General features: G+C 37.9%; 1 protein-coding gene across 4 annotated transcripts in view; it reads right to left on the bottom strand.

Moving 5' to 3' along the window:
- Positions 1–23,702, bottom strand: part of ZNF710 (zinc finger protein 710) — an 84,973-nt gene that overhangs the window by 48,775 nt on the left and 12,496 nt on the right. Inside the window, exon 1 of one of the 4 annotated variants that reach the window (XM_069098621.1) lies at positions 7,925–10,300. The exons of the other annotated variants lie outside the window; for them this stretch is intronic. The gene's annotated coding sequence lies outside the window, so the exon portion shown is untranslated. Of the gene's footprint in view, positions 1–7,924; positions 10,301–23,702 lie in introns of those variants that run through there. 4 annotated transcript variants of the gene reach the window in all.

Here is a 23,702-nt window from a genome sequence, read left to right as displayed (position 1 = left end):
ATTATCTAGGTAGTCATTCTGCCTTGTTTCAGAGCTGATATACTCACCCTGACTCTACCCCTGTTCCTGGTGTTTTTTTTCAGATCTTTAACGATCCCAGCACCAATTTGGTGTGCTGGGGAAGAAGTAGTCAAATAATTTGAAGGGTATTTTGTAGCTTCACATTATGAATTTCTACTGTTCTGATGTCCAAACTCTGTTTCTTGGGTTCACCAATCAAAAAGACATTATTAAGCGTTCTTCTGAAATTGGGAAATGAAATGAATCTGATGGTTACAAAAGTTCTAGAAGGGGCAGGGGTCTGAGTGGGCACCTATCAGAAGAGCTATGATCAAGACTCAGTCCTCAGGTTGAACCTTTACACTTGCCGGACCATGGCTGGGAAGTTTTCTCTCTCCACCAGATGCTAACACCAGAATTGGTGTCCTTCCTTCTGACTGAGGGTAGAAAGGCATTCTAGAATCTGACAGAAAATGTGCAGAAAATACCTCTTGGTATTCTTGCAAGGCTGAAATATGCTTCAGTAGAATGGAAGGTCCTTGAGGGCAAAGACTTTCATTTTTTAATCTTTGTACCCCTTAGAGCCCAGCACAGTTGTCTTGGACATTGTAGGTACTTAAGTCAGTGTTTGTTGTTCTGAATTGAAAATGTGCCTTAGAAGAAATGTGCTCTTTGAAAAACATCTCAGAGTATCTTAGATTACCTTTCATCAATGGCCGGAAAAAAAAAAAAAGGTAAGGTAGCCAGTCAATAATCATTTAGCTCAAAAGTCAGTCAGAGATGTGGACTACTTGTCTTTTCTGACTGCAGACTAACAAAATACCCCCTAGCTTTTCTTCCTCCTTTTTCTTCTGCTCTTTCTGTCTCCCATCTTGTATTACTCAGCAAGAGTGACGTTTCCTAAGCCACAGGCCTTATATTTTCACTTTGTAGGTGAATTTTATAGCTGATTGGTCTATCTCTCTCTAGCCGAGACCATCCCTTGTCTGGTTTAACTTATACTTGCTACATCAACCCTCTTTTTTCCCTCTTCATAACTTTAAAGACAATCAAAAGTTAACTGCAGTACCAGGGGTACCATCAGCAGGAAGCTCAGATGTCATCTAGCCTAACCCCCTGATTTTACAAATAAGAATGCTGAGCTCCAAAAAGGTAAAATAATTTGTCTAAGGTTCCACAATTAATAAGTGTTGGAATCTGAGCTTGAATCTAGTCCTCTGACTTTCAATCCAGGGCTCTAGAAGGGACAGGGGTCTGAGTGGGCACTCATCAGAATGACAGCTATGATCAAGATTCAGTCTTGAGAGGGCTCACTCTTCCTCTTTCACTGTCATATCTGAAATTTGTTCCCTCTAGACAAAATGTCTCCTTGCCCTTTTGACTAATTTGACTGGCCAGTGAAATCTGCCAAGAGGGAACCAAAAAAATGAATAGGTGGAGTTCGAGGAAGGAAAATAGAGAATTCAGTCTTTGTTATGCTTACCTGGGGAAAGATGTCAGATCCTCTAAACTAACCAAGAATCAGGGTAAGGAATGAAAGATAAAAGGAGGGAGGGATGGGGAGGAGTATGAACTTGCATAGAACTTGGTCAAATAACCAGCCAAAAGGAAAATATAACCATTATTGTTATATTGCCCAAGTGTCCTAGAGTATTGATATTCTGCCATTATTTAATTATGCACAGCTACCCTCTCTTCCCCAAAATTTTTGTTTTTAATTCAAATAAAACTAATTTTGTGTTGAAAAATCTTTGCAGAATTTCACTATACCTTTTGCGACAAATGGAGATGCCATGAGTGTCACAAAACTAAGGCTGAGAATCACTGTTCTAAAGACACCAAAAATGAAATCAAAGCTGGTAATGCTCCTTGGAGAAATTCAGCAGAGAAACAGAAGGAAGTAGCAGCATTACAAATATTTGAGAGTAAAAAGCTCCTCAAGAAGGAACAGAAGCAGAAGTGGCTAGGTGGCGCAGTGAATAGAGAACCGGCCCTGGGGTCAGAAGGACCTGAGTTCAAATCCGTCCTCAGACACTTGACACACTTATTAGCTGTGTGACTTTGGGCAAGTCACTTAACCCCAATTGCCCTCCAAAAAGCAACAACAACAACAAAAAAAGGAACAGAAGCTCAATAACACAATCAGCAAAAAGATGGGATAGCAGAAAAGTACTAAGGGAAAAACTGGATATTGGCATGTTTTTCTGACAATATCTAATGCACAGGAGAGCCACCTCCCCAGGAGATTTGCAGACACTACCTAAAGTCATTTCACTGCCACCCACATCATTGAAGAATATAGGAAAAGCCCCTGAGAGCAAGCCCTACCCACCACTCCATATGGCCTTCCATAGAGCCCTAAGCTTGGAAGCCATCTTCCTCCATATCATCTGAGCCAAAAGAATCAGTGATTGATGATGTACACAACCCAGCTATGAAGTCACATAGGTAAGGAGGATAGTTGTCAGCTGCTCTCATACTCTAGTTACGCTTTCTCCTATTTCTAACATAAACTAAAAAGTTCTATTCCTTCCCCCCACTCCCCACATACACAACAATATCTACTATCAGCTCCAATTTTTATTGGTGTTTTTGCATTTTTACCTATTAGGATACAGCCTCAATCATCTAGAGATCCTTTATCTTGGGAACCTGAGCCGAGAAACAGGAAACAAGGAAAAAAATAGCTTTGGAGTCAATGCACTCGCTGCAAAGTCCATGAAAGAAAGCTCGTGGGCTTTCTTCATAATAAAGTTCTAAGATCCTTCACTCATTCTGCTGTGTCCACAATTCTAGTAAATTTGCCTATCTGCACTCAGTCCACAGCAAATGAGGAGCTTGCAACCTGGGAGGGCCAGAGGCAGAGGCAGAGGAAGAGAGCAGAGCCTGTAAAATAGCAGCATTCAGAAGTGATAGATGAGAGGTTGATAGGCTGACTTGAAAACTCAAAAGGCATAGCAGTCTGGGGCTGTTTACATCAGGGGCAAACAGGTCCTGAAAGCACCAAGGTTATCATTGCCCAGGACAAATAACTAATGTTCAGAATGACCCTGAATTATCAAAGAAGGGATAAACCAAGTTTCTGGATCTAGATTCTTGACCTAGAATTGGTGAACTTAAAAAAAAAAATTGGTATCTCAATGTACAGTAGTTGGTTTTCCCATGTAATTTTATAGATTTTATTTTGTGCATCAAAAATACTGTTCTGAGAAAGGGCCCACAGACTTCCTGGGGCTGACAAAGGGGCCTGTATAAAAAAGGTTAAGAACCTCTGGGTTAAATTATATGGAGAACAACTTATTTATGAGAATAGAAAGATTCCTATCTTTCTAAAATAAAAACTTTTTTCAAACTAAAGAGATAAAAATGTAAAAAGTTTTGGCAATTAAGATTAGTTATCTGGAAAATCCACCTCATGTAGAAACCTCACTTCCCCCCTAATGCCAAACAGATGAGATATTATTCTACATGTTAGCTTCATGAAGTTTCCTTAGTTGCACAATGCATTTTCCTTCCAAAGAGAATCCAGGTAGCTGCTAGGCATCATCTCATCACCAGCAGTTATATTTTCAGGAAAACTTGCCAGGTGCAGAGCTCACTATAAAGACACACGAAGCAAGGGTCCTTGAATGTTTCTCTCCTAGGACCATTTTAGCAAGATAAAAGAATACATGAATCAATCATTCCCTACTTGTTAACAAGCCAGCCATACACCCCTCCCCTCCCCCCCAAAAAAAGACCCCAACCCTTCCTGAGATCAGAATACTCTTGATCCAATCCCTTATGAATATCTGACCCAAGTCCTTTTGTTCAGCAAAACTATGGGAGGCACTAAGCACAGATCGGGGGTGTATATGACTCGGGCTTAGAGGATGGAGGTGAGAAGAAAGGGACAGGGAATGGAACCAAGGTGTTGGATGTGTATTCCATAGTCATCCCACCCCATCTTTGTTCCCTGTTCTTGGCCCAGGTGGCTCCCATGTAGCCAAGGTCTAACTAGTGGGGTTTGGCTATGGGATGCAGGCCCTGGTCTAATGAGGCCAATGGAATAAATCGCAGGCTTATTTGATAGAAAGGGAACCAGAAAGCCTGAGAAACATCAGGGATTCTAAAGCTGCTTGCCAAAGCTTTCCATGTATCCTTGATACCATTCAGGACTACTTTGAGAATTAATAAGACATACATGTAAAGCACTTTACAAATCTTAGTGCTACATCAATTTGCTTTATTGTCATTAATTATTATTGTTGTTACTATTCTGACATATTATTATCCTTGGTCAAGTGACAACCTCTCCAAGTCTCAGTTTCTCTGTAAAATTAAAGGATTATGGGCAGCTAGGTAGTACAGTGCATAGAGCACCAGTTCTGGAGGCAGGAGGACCTGAGTTCAAAATTGACCTCAGACACTAAGTGTGTGACCCTGGGCAAGTCACTTAACTCTAACTGCCTCAAAAAGTTTTTAAAAAGATTAGCCTAGGTATTATCTAAAGTTCCTTCTAAAATTAATATTCTGTATTTCTATATTTCTTTATTTGACCCTTATGCTGAATTATGATTCTAATTTTAGATTGTTTCCTTTTCTACTCTTCATCAACTGTTCCAGTCCCTCATCTGATTATCCACCTCACCCCTGCCTAACACCATGATTTGTTACTCCTCCACCGCACCTCTTGTCTAAGCTTTCTTCTCTCCAACTCAACTAGCCACCACCCAAAACGGGTTTTAACACTTCCCACTCTCTTCTATACTACTACCCTCCTCATTGATCTGCTTGCCTCAAGTCTCTCCCCATTCCATTCAAAATTATTCTCCTCAAAGTGTGAATCTGAGCCTGTCACCCCCTCCTACTCAATCAACTCCAATGACCTCTTCACTATAAATGCTTCTGCTTGGCATTTAAAGCTCTTCACAATCTGGCCCCTTCATGTCTTTCTAGTTCTCCTTATATACTACCTGTTTGCACATACTTTATGGTCCAGTTATATTGGCCTATTTGCTGTTGTTTATATACGGTGTTCCATCTCAGTGCCTTGGTGCAGGTGGTTCCCAATGCCTGGTAAACTCTCATGCTCTCTCTCTTCAAATTTGTCTTCCTTCAACATTCGACTCAAATGCTAGCTGCTTCAGGAAGCCTCTTTTCTCTGTCTCCTCTGCCCCATCTGCTATTGTTTTCTACTAAAATGTTACCTTTCATCCACTCTGTGTATCCAGTGTACATCCCTTTATGTACATGTCCATGTTGCCACGCCCATTAAAATGTAAGCATCTTCTGGGCATCTAGGTGGCACAGTGGATAGCATGCCAGGCCTGGAGTCAGGAAGACTCCTCTTCCTGAATTCAAATCTGGCTTCAGACACTTACTAGCTGCGTGACCATGGGCAAAACATTTAACCCTATTTGCCTCCCTTCCTCACCTGTAAAATGAAGTAGAGAAGGAAATGGCAAGCCATTCCAGTATCTTTGCCAAGAAAACCCCAAACAACCACCACCCCCACCTTTCGGCAGGAGCTTCTGTTTTTGTTTTTTCTTTGTATCCTCAGTGTTTAGCACAGTGCCTGGCACTTAGTAAATGCTTAATAAATATTTGTTGATCGATTTATTCTGGGTTATAACCTTGATCATTGCCTTATGCCTTGAAGATTATCTATTTGTTCCAAGTAAGGTGCAGTGAAAAGGGTTCTGACATTGTAGTCAGGAGAGACCTGGGTTTGAATTCCACCTCTGGCTCTTACCAGATGTGGTCCTGAGATCATTTAAACTCTATGAGCCTCAGTTTCCTCATCTGTAAAATGAGACCAATAATACATTTAGTACTTACCTTACTTGTGAGGTTTATAGGATGAGAGAGTTCTTCAAAGTCATCTAGTCCTCATTTTAGAAATTAGGGAACTGAGGCCAAGCAAGATTAAGTGACTTGTCAAAGATCACAAAGGTAGTAGAAATAACAGAGCCAAGATTTCAACCTAGGTTCTGACTCCAAATCTCATATTCTTTCCATTGTACCACAACCTCTAAAAAGTATGTCAGATGCTTTTGTAAACTTTAAATTAGCACCATATAAATGTCAGCGACTATTATCATTTCCTGTTCTGGTTGTTTTCTAGGACTTGACTGGGTTCACATGTGAAAAGATGGGAATCTCAGCTATGTCCCTTCTTAGCCAAGTTAATGGTGGAAGCAGGAAATCTGCCCAATTTTTTTATGCTATAGTTGCTGCAATGCCCTCAGTGATGGTGTAGAGGAGATGCACTGGGCTAGAAGTTAGCTCTGCCATTACCTCGCAATGCTACTCTGGGCAAGTCCCTTAAATTCTCTGTGGCTCCTCTGTAAAATGAAGATAATAAAATACTATCCTGTCTAACTGACAGAAGATGGAAAGTCAAGAATTCTACTTCTGGTTCTTCCACTGTCAAGCCACACTTGTCCAATGCTTCAGTTCCTTCATCATGTTCACACACACACACACACACACACACACACACACACACACACAACAATATGCATACATACACACATTAAAAAAAAACAGGGGGTAGGATTAGGTAATCTGCAAGGTACAATCTATTTCTAAAATTTCATGCTACTCCCTATCCATTTCAGAACCTTCTATTTTAATACCTGGGGACTCTTATTATTTAGTCTTTGAGAAGACTGGGACTGCTGGAGGTCTAAGTCTAGTTCCCAGTTTGGCTCCAATTTAACTGGTATATTGTCCTCAGGTTAATATTCCAAACCACTGATTTCTGTCATACCATCCTCCCACTCAAAAATCTCCAGTGGCAGTTCACAACAGTCCTGAGTACAGCCCAAATCAGGTTAAAATATAATTGGGAAATATTTTTGAAAATAAATAAAAATACAACAAAACACAGATAACATTACATTTTAAAACTAAGTCAATATGCAGTCTGTAGGGATCCTCACGGACAGATTAGTGGCCCCCATCTCTGCTCAGTTTGACACCACAGGCTTACAGCACTATTTCTTTATTTCAAATTTAACCAAACTAGCGTCTTTAATTTCCTATCATGTACTCCCTCTAATATCCACTCTCCTTTTATATTAATTAATAAATATAATTTATTATTATATTATATATAAATATATATTAATAAAAATATATTATATATAAATAAAAATTATTTTTAAATTAATTAATTAATTAAATTCAAACCCTATGCATCCTTCAAGAATCATCTCAAGCCCCTCCTCTTTGTAAAGGATTTCCTAGGATTCCCTAGAGCACTACAGGTCACAGTCGTCTCTCCTACTTCTGAACTCATGGCATCCCTTGTCCATACCACTCAGTGGCAATTAATCATGCACTGCCTTATGATGCAGACTGTGCCCCAGGGACTTCATGTATTGTTATCTTGTAATTTAACCCTTGTGTTGCTATTTAACTTTTCATGTGTTTATGCCTTGTTTCCTTCAGTTAGATTTTTAACCCCAAGAGAGTCCAAGCACAGAACCTTACACATGACACATTCAAGTATTAGTTGACCAATTAATTGGTTGGTATGTCTAGAATCACAAGAACAAAAGGAACCTTAACTGCTAGTCCAGCCCTCTGTTTCCTGATCAGTCTGCATTCCCATCACCTGTTGCATAAATAAACCACCCCTAGGAAAAACACATCTTTCTGTTTCTTTCCTTTCCAAGAGGAACTTCTACCCATCATGGCACCAGCAGCTCTTCTTCCCAAAGGGAAATGGGGTGCTTTACAGGCCACAATGATGGGAAAGACTTACTTTCTTTTAGCCTCTTTAACCATATTAGAGGCAGTTTGGTGTAGCAGAAATAACATCGTACTTAAAGTCAAGAAAAACTGAGTTTAAATTCACCCAGAACACTCAGTTGCTGTGTGACCCTCTCAGCCTCAGTTTCCTCATTTGTAAACTAAAGATTATAACAACACCTACCTCACGAGGTTGTTGTGATGACCAAACAATATAATGTGTACAAAGCACTTTGCAATCTTCTCGAAGCACTTTTTAAATGTTCACTGTTCCAGGGAGGGAGCAACCAACAACCCAAATGGAAACAATGAAGTATGGACTCCATGCTGCCTGTAGACAGGAGGCATCTAAAGGCCTCAGAAGAGATATGTGAGGGTGGGAAAAGGCACTGATGTTGGAGAGGAGGGGGCAGAGTACAAGAAGCTTCTGTGAAAAGAACCAGTAACCCATGAACCAATCACACCGGTCGTCATCCTACAGAAGGTTTTAAGTCTGACAGGGAACAGAGACAGTACCAAACCCTGTGGGTGGAGAATGTTAAATAGCAAACTCATGAAGCACATTTTTGTGTTGTTGTTGCCCAGAGATAAAAGAGAGGGAGTTCCAGAGCTTTCTTCATCTAGAAGAAAAAAGGCAAAGGGGAGGAAAGTAGGATGGGCGAAGTAGAAGAAAGGAACATTTCTTTCTCTTCAGACTAGAAGCCATTCGAGCCCCATGGGAAAAAAAAAAAAGCTCCCCATGTTGGCAGGACAGGGTAGGCAACCACACTTCTCAAAGATATTTGACCAGTTCAGATTTAAATGTCCTGCTATATATACCAAAGAGAACCCTGGTTTGAGACCACTTTAAAGAACTAAGGACAACAGGCCTAGTCTTTCCAAAAGTCATTTCCCACAAAAAATTTAGGAAGAGGAAGACAGCAGATTTGGCACTGATTTTGCTTGGTGATGGAATCCATTCATAATATTCATTCAGCAAACAGGTATTAAGATGTGGATGTTTTCTACAGGGGCTGAAGAGTAGAGATAGGTGGGAACTAGCTACAGGTCTATTATTAACTAGCTATGTGAGTCTGTGCGATTCACTCACTGAATCCATCTGAGCCTCAGTCTATCTACAGACTCCAAGTCACCCATCCCAGATACCCAAAGTAAGCTGTTCACGTAGAGAAGAGCCATGCAGAGGCAACTGCCTCTTAGCAGTGGTGAGTAGGCAGGTGAAGCAATTTATCCCTGGAACTTAGCAAATTTTCTATTCAAGTATACTCATTTTAAAAAAACCCAATATCCCTTTGTATAATTGAGCTGTTTGGATAACAAACTGCTAGTTTTCAGAGTGATTAGTAATGAATAAGAATTCTGATGTCATGTGGGGTCACCACTTACATATGGGTTTATTAAGCTACTCACACATAGTAAAAGTCTCACATAAACAAAGTCAATACCTTCTAAAGAAGCTGTGAGAAACTGTCAAGAGTCCAAGAAACCATACCTGGGTTCAAGTCCCTGCTCAGCCTGTATGATCCTGGGAAAGGTACCTACCCTCCCTGACTCTGCCTCCCCGTCTGCAAAATACTGATAACTTGTACTCCCTACCTCATTGTATTTTTGTGAGAAAATTGCTTTGCAAAATGCCTTTTTTTTATCCAGACCTATGATTAAAGTTACTGTAGGGAAACCCCTATTGGTCAACAAGGGCTTTGTTGGGAAGTCCCTACTATGTCCCATGCACTGGGGATACAAATACAAAGAATGTTGAAACAATCCCTATTCTTTACAAGAATTCCACAACTTAGAGTCTTGGAGAGTTAACTGTAGCCACTGAAAAGCGATGTGACTTGCATCAGATCACAATGACAGGATGTGTCAAAAGCCAGCCACGCACCTTGGTTTTCCTGACTCCGTGGCTAGCTCTCAATCCAGCAACCTCTCTTGTAAATAATAAAGTGACAGGGTTTCGTTTTTTGTCTTTGTATGTCCAGCACCCAGCAGGGTACCTGTCATGAGGTGTTTGATAAATGCCTGCTGCTTGATTGGTAAGTGGCACTAATGCTAATAATCACAAGGCTAGAGAGAAATATTGAAGTTGTCTTATTACTTCCTCTTCTCTCTACTGAGCCATCCCTATAAAATGATGACATGCCCTTCTCTGTAGCCAGATGACCTTCACCCTGCCTCCTGACAGTAAAGCTAGGCTTATCCAGGTTCAGGTTTAAGGAAAAAAAACCAAAACAACCTAATACATCCTGATATCTCACACACACACACACACACACACACACACACACACACACACCACACCCTCCCCCCCACCTTATGTTCTCTATACACTTTCACATCTTCACTTTGCTCAGGTATGTAGGGGAACTTTATAGTTCATTTGTTTACTTCTAAACGGGGAGCCACTAAACTTGGTCACAAAGGCCTTGGTGAGGTGAAAAGCAACAAAGTGATAACTGCTCAGGACAAACAGGAAAAAAGGGGGAAGGCGGGCAGGCGGAGGAGGCATGCCCTCGGTGGGGAGGCAAGCTGCTCTGCTCCGAAGCTATGCACTGGGCACAGCTCAGATCCTGTGGGGGGAATGCTGGAGGCCACACAGTGAGAAAACCAGACTGTTTAGATCACAGGACGGAGACAGGCTAATGACTCCCACACTCCTCACCACCAGCCCGCCCCTGTTTCAGGGGCAGGTCTCCACTTGAATTGTTACAGTAGTTTCTGCCAATCCCCGGAGCAACAGACTTCTTGCCTACACCTGAAAGGTGTGGGTGCCTGCCCCAAAGTCCAACCCACGGCTTCTTCCTCCACGGCACAATGCAGGTGCTTATCCATGGACTTCGTGTTACTTATGAAAAGGCACCTGTGCCTGCGTGGTTTGGGGACTAGGAAAATTAAGAGACCAATCAAGATTTCACTGTAAGGCTACAATAGGTAACCAGTGATACTGTTGTCAGAAAGGGGGAATCCAGTAATGGGACCTAGTTTTGTCATGGAAATCTATTGATTTTGTGGTTAACAAAAGTAGGGGGGACAAAAAGGTTTATATTCTTTGACTCAGAAATCCTACTGCTAAGCACATATGCTAAGGAGGTTAGATACACAAAGAAAGGTCCTACCTATCTTTACCAAAAGATTCACAGCAGCATTTTTTGATGGTATCAAAGGACCAGAAGCAAAGTAAGCTGCCTATGAACTGCAGAAAAGCTAAACAAATTGTGCTCTCTGAATGTTAACAGAATATTATTATGCTGGCTTATAAGAATGGATGAGAGGATGACAGAGAAGAATGAGAAGATTTACATGCACTGATACAGAGTGATGTCAGCAGAGCCACGAAGACAATATGCAAAACGAAGACAACAATGTAAATTGGGGGTAAAAACCCACCAAAAAAAAATCAAAAGGGAAAGTTCAAAATTGGAGCAAGAAGGGCTCAAAAGATATGAGAAGACACCCTGAGTCCAGATGAGTAAGGGCCACAATTACACTGCACATATTTTCAGACTTTAAAATGTATATCATTTTTGCTCATTTTTTCCTTAGTCTTCTTTTTCTTTTCTTTTTTGCCTAAAAAAATGCCATGTTATATAAAATGGTGCTCTGGGAGCAGGAAGGAATGGGGGTGGGGGTGGAGAGTATGGTGATATTAAAAAAAAGACTGCAATAAACTTATTAAAAAGACATTTTTTGATGGGAAGACATATGAACTGATGCAGATTGAAATAAGCAAAAACAGAAAAATGACAACACAAAACATAAATGAAACATAACCAAAAAACCCCTTTAAACTCTACGTAATTGTAATAACCAAGTCACAGGCAAGAGTTGAAGGAATAAACCTACCTCTTCTCTTCTTTAGAGAGGGAACTATTAGGAATAGAATGTCATATATACTCTTAGAGTTGCTTACATACTGGTTGGTTTGACTAAACAACTTTTTTTCTCATTCTTTTTTCATCTTACAAGGGTAGGGGAGGGATTTGGAAATGATGGTGTAAAAAAGCATAAGTAAAAATGAGATCTGACAAACAAAAGTATATGTGTGTATATGGGGCAGAAGGGGAAGGTGTGCTGTTAGAGTTCCTCTGAGGCCTAAGATTTTTAGCTATGACAAGAACTGCACTATAACCAGCAACCAAAACTGTGCAATGTTAGAGATATGAAGCCCATTGAAACTTACTCTTTCCTTTGCCCCAATGGTTTGTAATTAATAGTGGCTTTAGTTCTGCTGAATCTGGAAACTTCCAGTCGGTGATACCTTTGTTTGTACAAGAATAGCACCTGCCAGACATACTTCTCTTTGAGCCTGTTCAAAGGTTGTTGACTGATTTTCAAATTCATTTTAATTCCCAGAGACTTTTATATCCAAACTAGCAAGATACACACACATGCAAACACATATAGATATATATGTGTATATATGTAGTTATTCCCCTTTGCTTTATATTCTTGCCCACTTTTACCCCTACATGTTTTCATTTTATTGAGAGAGAGATGTATAGCTAGATATGGATACCTCAGTCCATCTCAGGGGGGCAATGTTAGAGCAATCTAGAAAGATAAAGAACAGGTGCTGAACTAAAGTGGTCAACCCCAGAGCAAATGAAATAAATATACTGAGTGTTAAACCCAAAACAGCTGACACCTGTGTCATAATCTAAAAGGCAAAGATATAGGCTCTGAACTGCCTGGAAGAAATTATCCTAAAGAGCCTTTCTGAGCAAATGCCTTAGGGAATTACTAAGCACCAACAACCAAGTATTCTCTGTTGTTCTCAGAACAGCACGGTTTTGCATGCTTTCTTTATATTCTTCATATATAATAATTTTCAATATTCTACTATATTAATCACAGAATCACCACATGTCACTATCATCTTTAACCAGTTGGACGGTTAGCTCATTTTCAGTTTTTTTAAACTATCAAATAATTTCATTACAGATATTTTTGCTTGCACACACACATACACACACACACACACACACACACACACACACACACAGTAACCTTAAAGTAGAATTCCAGTAAGGGATTATTGGTGTCATGTCTCAAAAGCCATAAAGATTGGGTTATAGTCAATTGTAAAACTCTAGTTAAACTGCTAACATTGTTCTAATTTGTAATGCCATCAGCAATGAATAAATCTACCTGTTTTGCTCAATAATACTCCATTTAAAATGAGCTGTCAATTTCCTTTATTTTTGCCAATTTGATTTGTACCTCAAAAATCTTCCTAATTTATATTTGTTAGTAAAGTTAAACATTATTTCAAATGATTATTTACAATCTGTATTTATTCTTTTGTAAATTGTCTATTCAAATCCCTTGACCATTAGAGACTAGATATTGCCATTTTGAATTTGAATCAGCTCCTTGCAAATTCTAGATATAAGATTTTTTGACTGATAAATTTATCATGACGGTTTTCTCTCTAATCGGTTTTCTTTTTACCAGGATTCTATTGTTTTTTGTTCTAGAGAATCTCTTTTTTTTTTTTTGCCAAAATTCAACTACTTTGTCTCTTAATTTCTTCTATTTGATAAATAAGAATGCGTTTTCCTCTTCACATGTGATAAATATATTACTCCTTTTTTCTTCTAACATTTAATGATTTTTTTTCTCTTTATGTTTAACGAGATGATCCACTGGGAGATTTTTCTGAGATATAGGAGGTATGAATTTAATCTCAACTTATATTTGGCCATATTTCAATCCATTTCTTCCACCAACATTCATTAATTAAGTTCTTTTTCTAGGTTTTGGAAGGTTTTGAGATACAAATCTTTTGTATGGGCCTGGTTCTATTTTGGTGACCTCTATTTTCCCATACTGATCTATCAGAAAAGGGTTTTTGGCCAAAATCAGATAGTTTTGATAACTACTATTTTGTAAAACGTTTGCAAGTCTGGCAAAGCATTTTTTTCCCCCAAAGTACTTTTTTATATTCTTGCCCACTTTCCCCTCACATAAATAGTTTCATTTTATATGGTTATGTAATAATCCTTTTGAGGAGGGGGGGCGGGATGTCCTAGATATATAATTTTACAAGGAAACTCCTTTTAAAGTAGATATGCAACTGTTCTATAACTTCTATTTGTAGAGAACTGCTTTTGATCCTTAGAGGTTAACACGATCACACAGTCAGAAGCGGAACTTTAACTTCAAGAAATAACTTAACTTTAACTTCAAGAAATACCCTCTGTCTACTTACTTCTACTGCTACTACTATTTATCTTTCATAACAACTGTTACTACGTTAATTAAATCTTTAATTTGGTTAGTATTAATATCATTTGTTTTGTCTCTCTGCAAGGGCTTGTAACTGTTCGGTTTTTTTTTTTTTTGTCATGACAACTTTGTAACTTTCTTAATACAATGCCTGTATTTCCTAGTAAATTAGTACACAAATATTTAATATTTGATTGTTGCTATAAGTATTTTCAAAAATAAACTCATCCTACATACTGACAAGTACAGAATGAGGATGATTTTGGTGACTTTTTTTTTTTTTTGCTTTTTGGAGACGGGAAGATAGGGCAATTGGGATTAAGTGACTTGCCGAAGGTCACATGGCTTGTTTTGTGTTACGGGCCTGAGTCCACATTTGAACTCAGATCCTCCCAACTCCAGGGCTGGTGCTCTATTCTCTGCACCACCTAGCCACCCTGATTTTGGTGACTTTTAACTTAAATGTGATAACTTGTTAAATTTATTACTCTAATTTTTTGAGTCTCCTGGAGTTCCTAGATACATGATATATAATCAATGGTTATATCTTATATAATTATTTGGAAACTGAATTGAATTAACCTATTATCAAAGTTTATCCCTTTGATGTTCTAATATCAAATACGTGGTGGAAGTAAACACTATTCTATTTAGTACATATTTTTAGTGGGAAGGCTTCCAATATTTCTCCATTATATATGTCAGGTATTTTTTTTTTAATTGAGCTTGATTTTTTGGAAACAGTACCCTAGACATTCCTGAGTTGTAGACTACAACCTTTCCTGAAAGTCTTTGTTCACAAGAAAAAATGTTTTGTTACCCCTATAGAGTGTGAGAAGCTATATCTTTCTAGGTTTCCTTGGCCTTTTTTTTTTCTTGAGAAACTTTAATGAGTTAGGAGTTTTGTTCTTACCAAGACAAGCTGTACAAGTCAATAATGTCAGCTCTTTATGTCAAGCAAATGCTTTCTGCAATATTAAGAAAAAAATCCTCTATTGCTATTTTAAATGGTTTTTTTTAATCATGAATGGTACCATAATTTACTCATCACCTTTAATGTACATGTTTAAAAATCATCATATAATTTTAATATTTTTCTCACTGGTATGCTATTTTATATTGCTTTTCAAATATTAAAGCCTTGTATAAATGTAACTTGGTCATGAATAATTTTTAAATTCATCATATATTCTATTTGTTAACATTTTATTAAATATTTTGCACCTATCATCTATAAGATCTATCTATAACTTTCCTCATTGGTGCTGTCTTGTCCAAGTTTGAAAGCTTAAATAATATATTTGCTTATAAATGGAATTAAGTAGCATATCCTATTTTTCTAAATTTATAAAGAGGCTATGTAATATAGTGATCTTGAAAAATTTAAAAATTCTCCTATGAAGCTGAAGGTAACAGTTTCCTTTAATTTTTTATGTCTTACCTAATTTTTTCCCTAAAATTAGCCTATTTTAAATTAATTATCTCCTATATCAGTTTGGGTGTTTTATATTTTTGTGAATATTCATCTATTATCTTTAAGTTCCTTGATTTATCAGAACTCAGTTATTGTCAATATCCTATTTTCTTAATTCCTTTCATATGTATAGTTAGCTCTTCAGTATTTTGCTTATTTATTTGTTCTTTTTTGTTTGTTCAAGTCTGGCAACGGCTTATTTTTCTAAAAACCCAGTTCTCATTTTATCACTAGGACTTTTTTCTCATTTTCCGTTTTATTACTTTCTTTTTTTAATCTTACTATATTTTCTCCTTTCCTTCGTTTCATTATTTTGCTAATTCTCCAATGTCTTTAGACTCAGACCTAATTAGTTTAGTTTCTCTTTTGCCAAGGTGCAGAAAAATGAACTAGATGACTAAGTTAACAATAGTAATTTTTAAAAAATGTACCTTATAGCTATTTCTCGAAAGTCCCCCTTCCAATATATCCTACATGAGCAGTATACAATGCAGGGATACAATGGCTATGTAATTGTACTCTATTGCTATTTTTAATGTTTTTTTAAAATCATGAATGGTACTATATTGTACTCATCATCTTTACTGTATATGTTTAAATCATCATATAATTTTAATATTTTTCTCACTGGTATGCTATTTTATATTGTTTTTCAAATATTAAAGCCTTGTATAAATGTAACTTAGTCATGAATAATTTTTAAATTCATCATATATTCTATTTGTTAACATTTTAAAAAATATTTTGCTTGCCTACCATGGAGGCAAGCAGTCTAAGTAAACTTACCATCACAATATTACCCACCTAAACCACAATCTTCACTTATGTGAACTACATTTAGAAGGGAAACTATAGTCCTGACTTTAAATCAGTCTGCTGTGTCCATAAACTACTGAAATGTCCTAGAAATTCCAATTATTTTGGTAAATAATAATCTAATGAATACACTTATTAAGCATTACAATAAAAATATGCCTAATCACAAGATTAAGAAACTCCAAAGATTACAGGATCCTGTATTTTGAATAGAAGGGATATCACAGGTCAACCAGTCCAAAATCTTACATTATTTTACAAAAGGAAGCTAAAGCCCAGCAAGGTAAAGGGACTGGTCCAAGATCACACAGATAAAAGTATTCAGGTTGAAAACCTGGTTTATTAACTCCATTAAGGGTCACTAGCCAAAGAAGCATAAAAATTACTCATGAAAACATGCACATATTAGCCAACAGTGTATGTCCTTCTGTGTTCCTTCCCTCTCTTCGCATCCACTTCTGATATGCAGAGAGAGAAAAAGACAGTGAGAAAGAGAGAGAGAGAGAGTGTGTGTGTGTGTATATATACTGTTTGCTGCACAGCTGTGAAGACAATTGTCATGAAGGTTTGTTTTTCTGCTGTAAAGCTTGCAAAGAGCAAGCTGGATGCCCTAAAATAAAAGCCCATGCAAATGGGGCAATGGAGCAAAGATAATTGACCCTGAGTCAATTTTTGGTGAGGAAAATATGATCCATGTAACTAAAGGGCACTGAGGGGGAGATTGGAAGCAACAACAACAACTAGATCTATACCTATTTAATGACAGTAGTATCATTTCCCCCTGTATATGAAATGGCTTAAAGCTAAAGAAACCATATGTGATGGGAAATCTGGGCCAGTACTTTTTCCTTTTTTTTAAGTGCTCTTAATAAGGCTTTGCAAAAAGAATATCCTTTTATCAGACCATGTGTCCCTATTTTTGGCTGGGAAATATGGTCACTGTAATTAAAGTTGAGGTTTGCTTAGTTGCAGGGGAATGAACTAAATGACCTCTGGAGTCTCCTTTCAGCTCTAATTTTCCCTGACTAGGGTTTTCACTCATTGATTGATGGGTTAGTTTCTTTCTTCCTTTCCCACAACTACTTCTGCTGTCCATTTTATGCTGGGGGGTTTTTAAGCCACATGAATCTTTACAACTTTTGCCAACTTTCAACAAACTTCAGGTCCAGAAACTACAAGGTTATTGTGAGAACAGTAGTCCTAAAGTGGTAGTGTGTAAATTAAGGAACGATTAATGAAGAATTTTCTATTTCTAGTTCATTAAAATATTAATTATTATAGCTAGGAGAGCCTTAATTTTGTCATTTTCCAATATTTCCAAAATGTAATTCTGCATTTAGTTTTTTGCCTGGCCCCCTACAAAAGAGACAAAAATAATGGGGGGGTGGGAATGTTATTTTTATCTTCCCTATATATCCATTCAATTCACATATGGATAAACATATGCTTGCTATGCCCCACACAGAGCAGATCTTTAAAATGAAGAATTTGCAAATACTGGACTTAAGTGTATATTTTTCACTCATTAAGTACTTATTAATACTCTGTGAGTTCTTCAGATTGAAAGTAAATTTGAGCTCTTACTATTAATCAGATTAACTATTTTCTGGTTAAACTCTGAAAAAAAAATCACTCATATCACTTCCAGTATGATCTGAAAATTACCTGTTTCAATTTGATCATATGATGTACTCCTGCACAGCAATTACCTCTTTTAATGACCATCCTCAAATAAGCTGACCTTATTGTGGACTCACAAAAGGTAGTTAATGTGAAGTGGTAGAAAGTGAACTAATCTCTGAGACGGACAGAATAGCCCTGAGTTCAAATTCTACCCTGAAACGGACTGTGTGACCCTGGACAAGACATTCAATCTAAACTCTCAATACCCCTCACCCAGAGAACTCTCTAAAAACTATACATTTCAGAGCAGTTGCTGATAGACATTGTTAGAGGCAGTTTCCTTAGTGGGAGTTCCATATTCCCCAAAAATCATATCTTATTTCAAAAAAGAGGTCAAGACCAAGGCTGAATCTGACAAATTCTATAAAAGATGCCAAGTATACATATGATAAGAAAAGGCGGCAGGCCAGACCCACAGCACATGTAAAGAATAACAGAGGGGAGAGGATGAGTATTAATTACTGTGTTGGTTTCCCACATTAAAAAAACAACAGAAGTTTTCAAGCATGTTGGAGGGATCCTATATAAGTGATTTATAGAAGGACAAAGACAAGAAACAAAGGATGACAAGTTGTAGATAGACACTAATGTAGGGTGTATTCACTTGATCAGAGATCCAAGAAAAGGTCAAACTATATAAACAGCTTAAATGTCCTTTTTTTTCCAGTCAGTTTTTTCCCAGAGGTAAGTTTCCCCTAACCAGGCACTCTAAAAACTACCATTTTGGAAATGGAAATTTCAATCAACTTTTTTTGGCATTATGCCACATAACCAGTTTGATTTTCTTTTAGGCTAAAATATTCATCCTTTCAATATCCAGAAATGTGCCTTTGTGCCATTATATACTTTTATCTGGGAATGTCCAGAGGACTAAAGTATAAAAACTCATTCAGAGTTATTCACAGCCAATTCAAATGTCTATACAATTTGAACAAGGACTGCTATAATAAATACTTATATGATCTTAGGGCTGAAAGACTTTAGAGATTATATGGAATCCTGTCATTTTACAGATGGGCTCTGCAAGGGTCAAGTGACTTGCCTAAGGTCACACAGCTATTTAGTGTACAAGCAGGGACAAAACACAAACAGTAGCTCTAGCTCAGGCAGCTCTTTCCACTCTGACTAAAAATGTCAAATCAACTCTAACTTTAATAAATTTGTGCTTATGAGATATTAAGCCTTTGAGAACTTTACTTTGATGATTAAAACAAAGAAAAGCAACAAACAAGGCCTCATTTGGGCAGGAATTTGTTTATTTTGGTTTGTTCAGATCACAACTAAGGTGATCAAAGTGATGCTCTGGCCTATATATAAAAAAAGCCATAAAACATATAAAGTCTAAGTCTCTTACAGGGTAGTCTAGCAGACCCAAACTCTGCAAATTTCAACAGTTCACTTCCCACCCATCCCCATACTATGAGTTTTTCCAATGGAAATGAACTTTGATGAAGGTCCATGGAAATGTTTGCAAGGCACAACTCAAAAGTATTTTTTTGCTAGTCTGTTTGGCCAACTTGACAACAGTTAAAGATGCCCTGTTGAATCATTCTAAAAACATCTACGTGGTCCTGCAACATTCCACTTGCCAGGGTGAATTTGCCAATGAAGCCCACTGGGAAGGATGTGAAAACAGAGGGAGCAAAGCCAACCAGAATCAGACCAATGACAGTATCAGAACTTGAAGAATAGAATAAAAAAGACTTTATTTGAAAATTAAAAATATAAAACCCCAAACAGCCACATCTATCATTCAATTTTAATATATCCTCTTTGGGACATATATACAACAATGTGCAGCAAAGGAAGGTCCTTTAATAAAAAATATCCTGGAAAAGTTTTTGTAGATAACTAGAAGTTTCTCTCATGTCTTCTCACTTGTAGATCATACTCTTAAAAGAAGCATTATTTCTGCTAATAAAAGAAGGCAGCTTAGTTTTCCATTGAAGAGCAAACATTAGTTGCATTAGAAATGGTCAATTAAAAAAAAATCATAACAATCTAGTCCTGATTCAACTACTGTAACTACCCAATTCTGTTATATGTTTCTTCCTCTTTATATATTTTATAAGCCCATGAGCCTAATGCATCTTCTACAACCCACTCAAGAAATTTTACTTTTAATCTGTGGTCTGTCATTGCCAATGTTGTTGTTTGTCCTTTGCTCTTGAGGAGGTCCATGACATCAGGAAAGTGATGCTATGACTTACACATGAATTGGATTTATGTGAGGGAGAGTTGTGCCAAGTCACCAGCCTCACTCTCTCCTCTGGGGCCCTCTCTGTCCAATGGCAAGATACACATGAGGATGACTGGAGATGGCCTCAGATGTTGCCATTGCCAATGGGGCTCTAGCAAAGTTCTACATCTTCAACCCCGAGAACCTTGAAAGTATTTATTAAATTTTGGTTTGACAGTACGCTAACAGATCGTTCCCCATGGCATTAATACAACTGCTAAGGGATATACCTGCTAGTATAAGTGGTCATGTTTTTAAAATGACACCTAACCAGTATCTATGACAATTAACTATTTGAGCAATCCTCCAAAGATGATCTGGCAAAGAGGGTAACTGTCTCCTCTCCTTCACCTTAAGAACATCAGGGTGAATCAGGGGGTACCAGGAAGTCATATGCAAAGGAGAGAGAGAAAAGTAGAAGGATGAAGGGGAAGAGAAAAGAATATGGTAAAGAGTAGTAGAGTACCACGAGCTCCTTCAAATTTTAATCAGTGGTTCCAGTGTCAGAGATCAACTACCATGATCAAAATATATAAATATTTTATTTGTCATATTTTCAAGATCCAAGTCAGAATTTCCAGCCCAGAAGTCTCTTCTAGAATTTTCTCAGGAATGATATTCAGATAGGTATGTGAAGTGTGGTATTTGGGAGAATCATCAGTTTATCTGCATATGATTTGCATATATTTTACACATTCACAGGCTGTGCAACTACAACTAGATAATTTTTTACATTTGAATTTAATCACTATTAGGGGCAAGTTTATGAAAAGGAGTGGTTACCTTGAGTCCTCTCCTTTATTTTGTACTATCTACCCATTCTTAATGACCCAGATCCTTTTGACAGTGCTCATCTCTGAGTATCAGGGAGGAAGGGCATATACAAAGATATGGAAGGGAGAAGGGGAATGATATGGGTCATCAAAAATCTCTTCTGAGCCACTGAAGAGCCCCAGACCACACACCAAAGAGTGCCCTGACCTCATTGAGTGTGAGGAAATAAACAGCTCCAAAAGTCAGATGCTCATCACATGAGGGGAATGAACTTGTCTGGCTGGTGGGAAAATTATTTTTCAAATTTATTAAGCATACTGTGCCTTCTCAGGATATGAAGGATCATGTAGTTCTGATATACCACATGGTATTAAAGTGGGTGCATGTCTCAGGAAACTGATAACACAGACACTCTAGGCTTACAACTGGCTCTTTATAAGTTGGCTGATCCAATTACCTCAGTTTACAGGAGAAGGGACTGAGAACTAGAAAGAGGAAGTGATTGCCCAAATTTATATAACTGAGGGTTCTAAGCAGCAGAGTCTGAATTTGAACTCCCCTTCCAACTCCAAATTCAAAGCACTTTCAAGGACCACTTGTTGACTCTGATGATACTGAGAAACCAGGGCAATATAGGATCACATTCTGTATAAACTAGCCTCTCCTGCTTTGGACAGAACACAGGACTGGCACATCTGGTAAGAATGCTGTCAGCTGCTCTCCATAAATTCTGAAGCTAAATTAAATTATTTTTACTTTCAAATCTGTCTCCTAAATGTTAGGCTTTACTTGCTTCTCTAAGCAATCAATGTATAAGCATCCAACTGAATCTCTGAAATGATATAGAATCCAAGAGGATTCAATCATCATATCTATCATTTGGAGGGTAATTCAGTAGGGATAAGGGAACAAGAATTGATATAGCACCTACTATATACCAGGCATCATGCTAATAATTTTAGAAATCCTATCTTAGGGTGGCTAGGTGGTACAGTAAATAGAGTACCAGCCCTGGAGTCAGGAGGACCTGAGTTAAAATCTGACCTCAGACACTTAACACACAAACTAGCCGTGTGACCTTGGGCAAGTCACTTAACCCCAATTGCCCTCCCCCCAAAAAAAGTAAAAAAAGAAATCATATCTTATTTGATCCATACAATAATCCTGCAAGGTAGATGCTATTCTCCCCATTTTATAGCTGAGAAAACTGAATCAAATATAAGTTAAGTGACTTGCCCAGCATCACACAGCTGGTATGTGTCTGAGGCCAAACTTGAATTCAGGTTCAAACTTGAACTGCAGGCCCAGGCACTACTCTATCAGCCTGTAAAAAAAAAATCATTTACAAAGGGTTATCCAGTAAATTATTTGGTTCATCCTTACCAGTGAAGAGAGGATATCTTTAATTCTCATTTTTATTTATAGTTCAAAGAAATCTGTCTACTTTTGCTGCTTTGTGTTTTTGGTTTTATAAAGGCATTTTTACTTGTTAGGAGGGAAAGTCTATCTGCTAAGGCTTCTTGGTATAATGCAACATCTCAAGAGAAGTCTCTATATTAACAATGTGCAGGGGGTAGAGGGAAATCAAATGCATATCTAGAACAAGTGACACTGTGGAAATAATTATTTTGGTGCTGTAACTCAGAGATTATTATGAAATAAAATCAAGCATAGAAAATGCACTGTCATAAATTTTCTCAGCAAACAGCTGGTTCCAATCAGAAGAGTTAGGTAAAATAAGAAGGAAATCAACCAAGAAGTTGACATCTGCTACTCTAAAGTTTCCTCCAGCTCTCATGTCTACAAGTGTCTCTTGGAAGTTCCCTCATCTGTAAAATGAGGGGTTTGGATTCCATGCTCGAAATCGTATGATCACACAGATTTAACAGCAAATACAATTCTATAGCATAGCAGAAAGTGCTATTGAAAGAAAGGAATACATGATTTGAAATTGAGGGTCCACACATACCTAGTTAGATGGCCTTTAGAAGTTTGCTGGATGGTGAAGCAACTGATGCTTCACCCATGTCTTGAAGTAGAGACATGACTTGTTGGGGCCAGATATTCTGGGCATAAACAAGTCTTTCAATTTGCTCCTGCCCACAAAGGAGAAGGAGAGAATGGGTAATATTATTCTGTTTGAGCCAGAGCCTTGTGTCATAAACCCAAGACATGGCTGTGAAAGTTCCTCTTTGATGAGAAATTTCCAGAAGTCCAAGACTTCATTCAATAGGTCAGAAGTGGCGATTTCCGCTGCAGTGAACAGTTAGTCTCTTGGCCTGCTCCGAAGCTAATGTAAAACATCTCCCTGACACCACAACTTTCCCAAACCTTATTCTTCCTCCAAACTCTTAAGATATCAAAGCTCTGACTGGAAGCTGGTTGTGGCTTACATCACCATGAGACACAACTGGACAGTGTGAGTTACAGTAGGGTGTCAATTGGGTAAGCACAGCGTAAGATGCAGGTGTGCAGAACTGGATGTCACAAATATTAGGGGAAAATGTTTGGGGGAGGGTTCATGGTAGAATGATGCATTAGGGAAAAGACAGGGTGAGACAGAAGATAACAGAGCTCAACCACCACACAGATAAAGTGTCTAAATGACAAAGGAGCTAGAATCCATCTTCAGCTCTTTGAGAGAAAGGAAGAGCATATTAAATTTTAAACAAAGACCACCCCAAGGGAAAACATCCAACCTCCCTCCTCCAACCTGCTCCTTTTATTTCTAGTGCTGTTTGTCAGTTA

This window comes from Petaurus breviceps, unplaced genomic scaffold (assembly GCF_028583685.1).
Source record: "Petaurus breviceps papuanus isolate PSGF00001 unplaced genomic scaffold, PetGlider_PUasm1.0 37, whole genome shotgun sequence".
NCBI lineage: Eukaryota > Metazoa > Chordata > Mammalia > Diprotodontia > Petauridae > Petaurus > Petaurus breviceps.
Note: the sequence above shows the minus strand (reverse complement) of the source record. Positions and strands in the feature narration are given on the sequence as shown.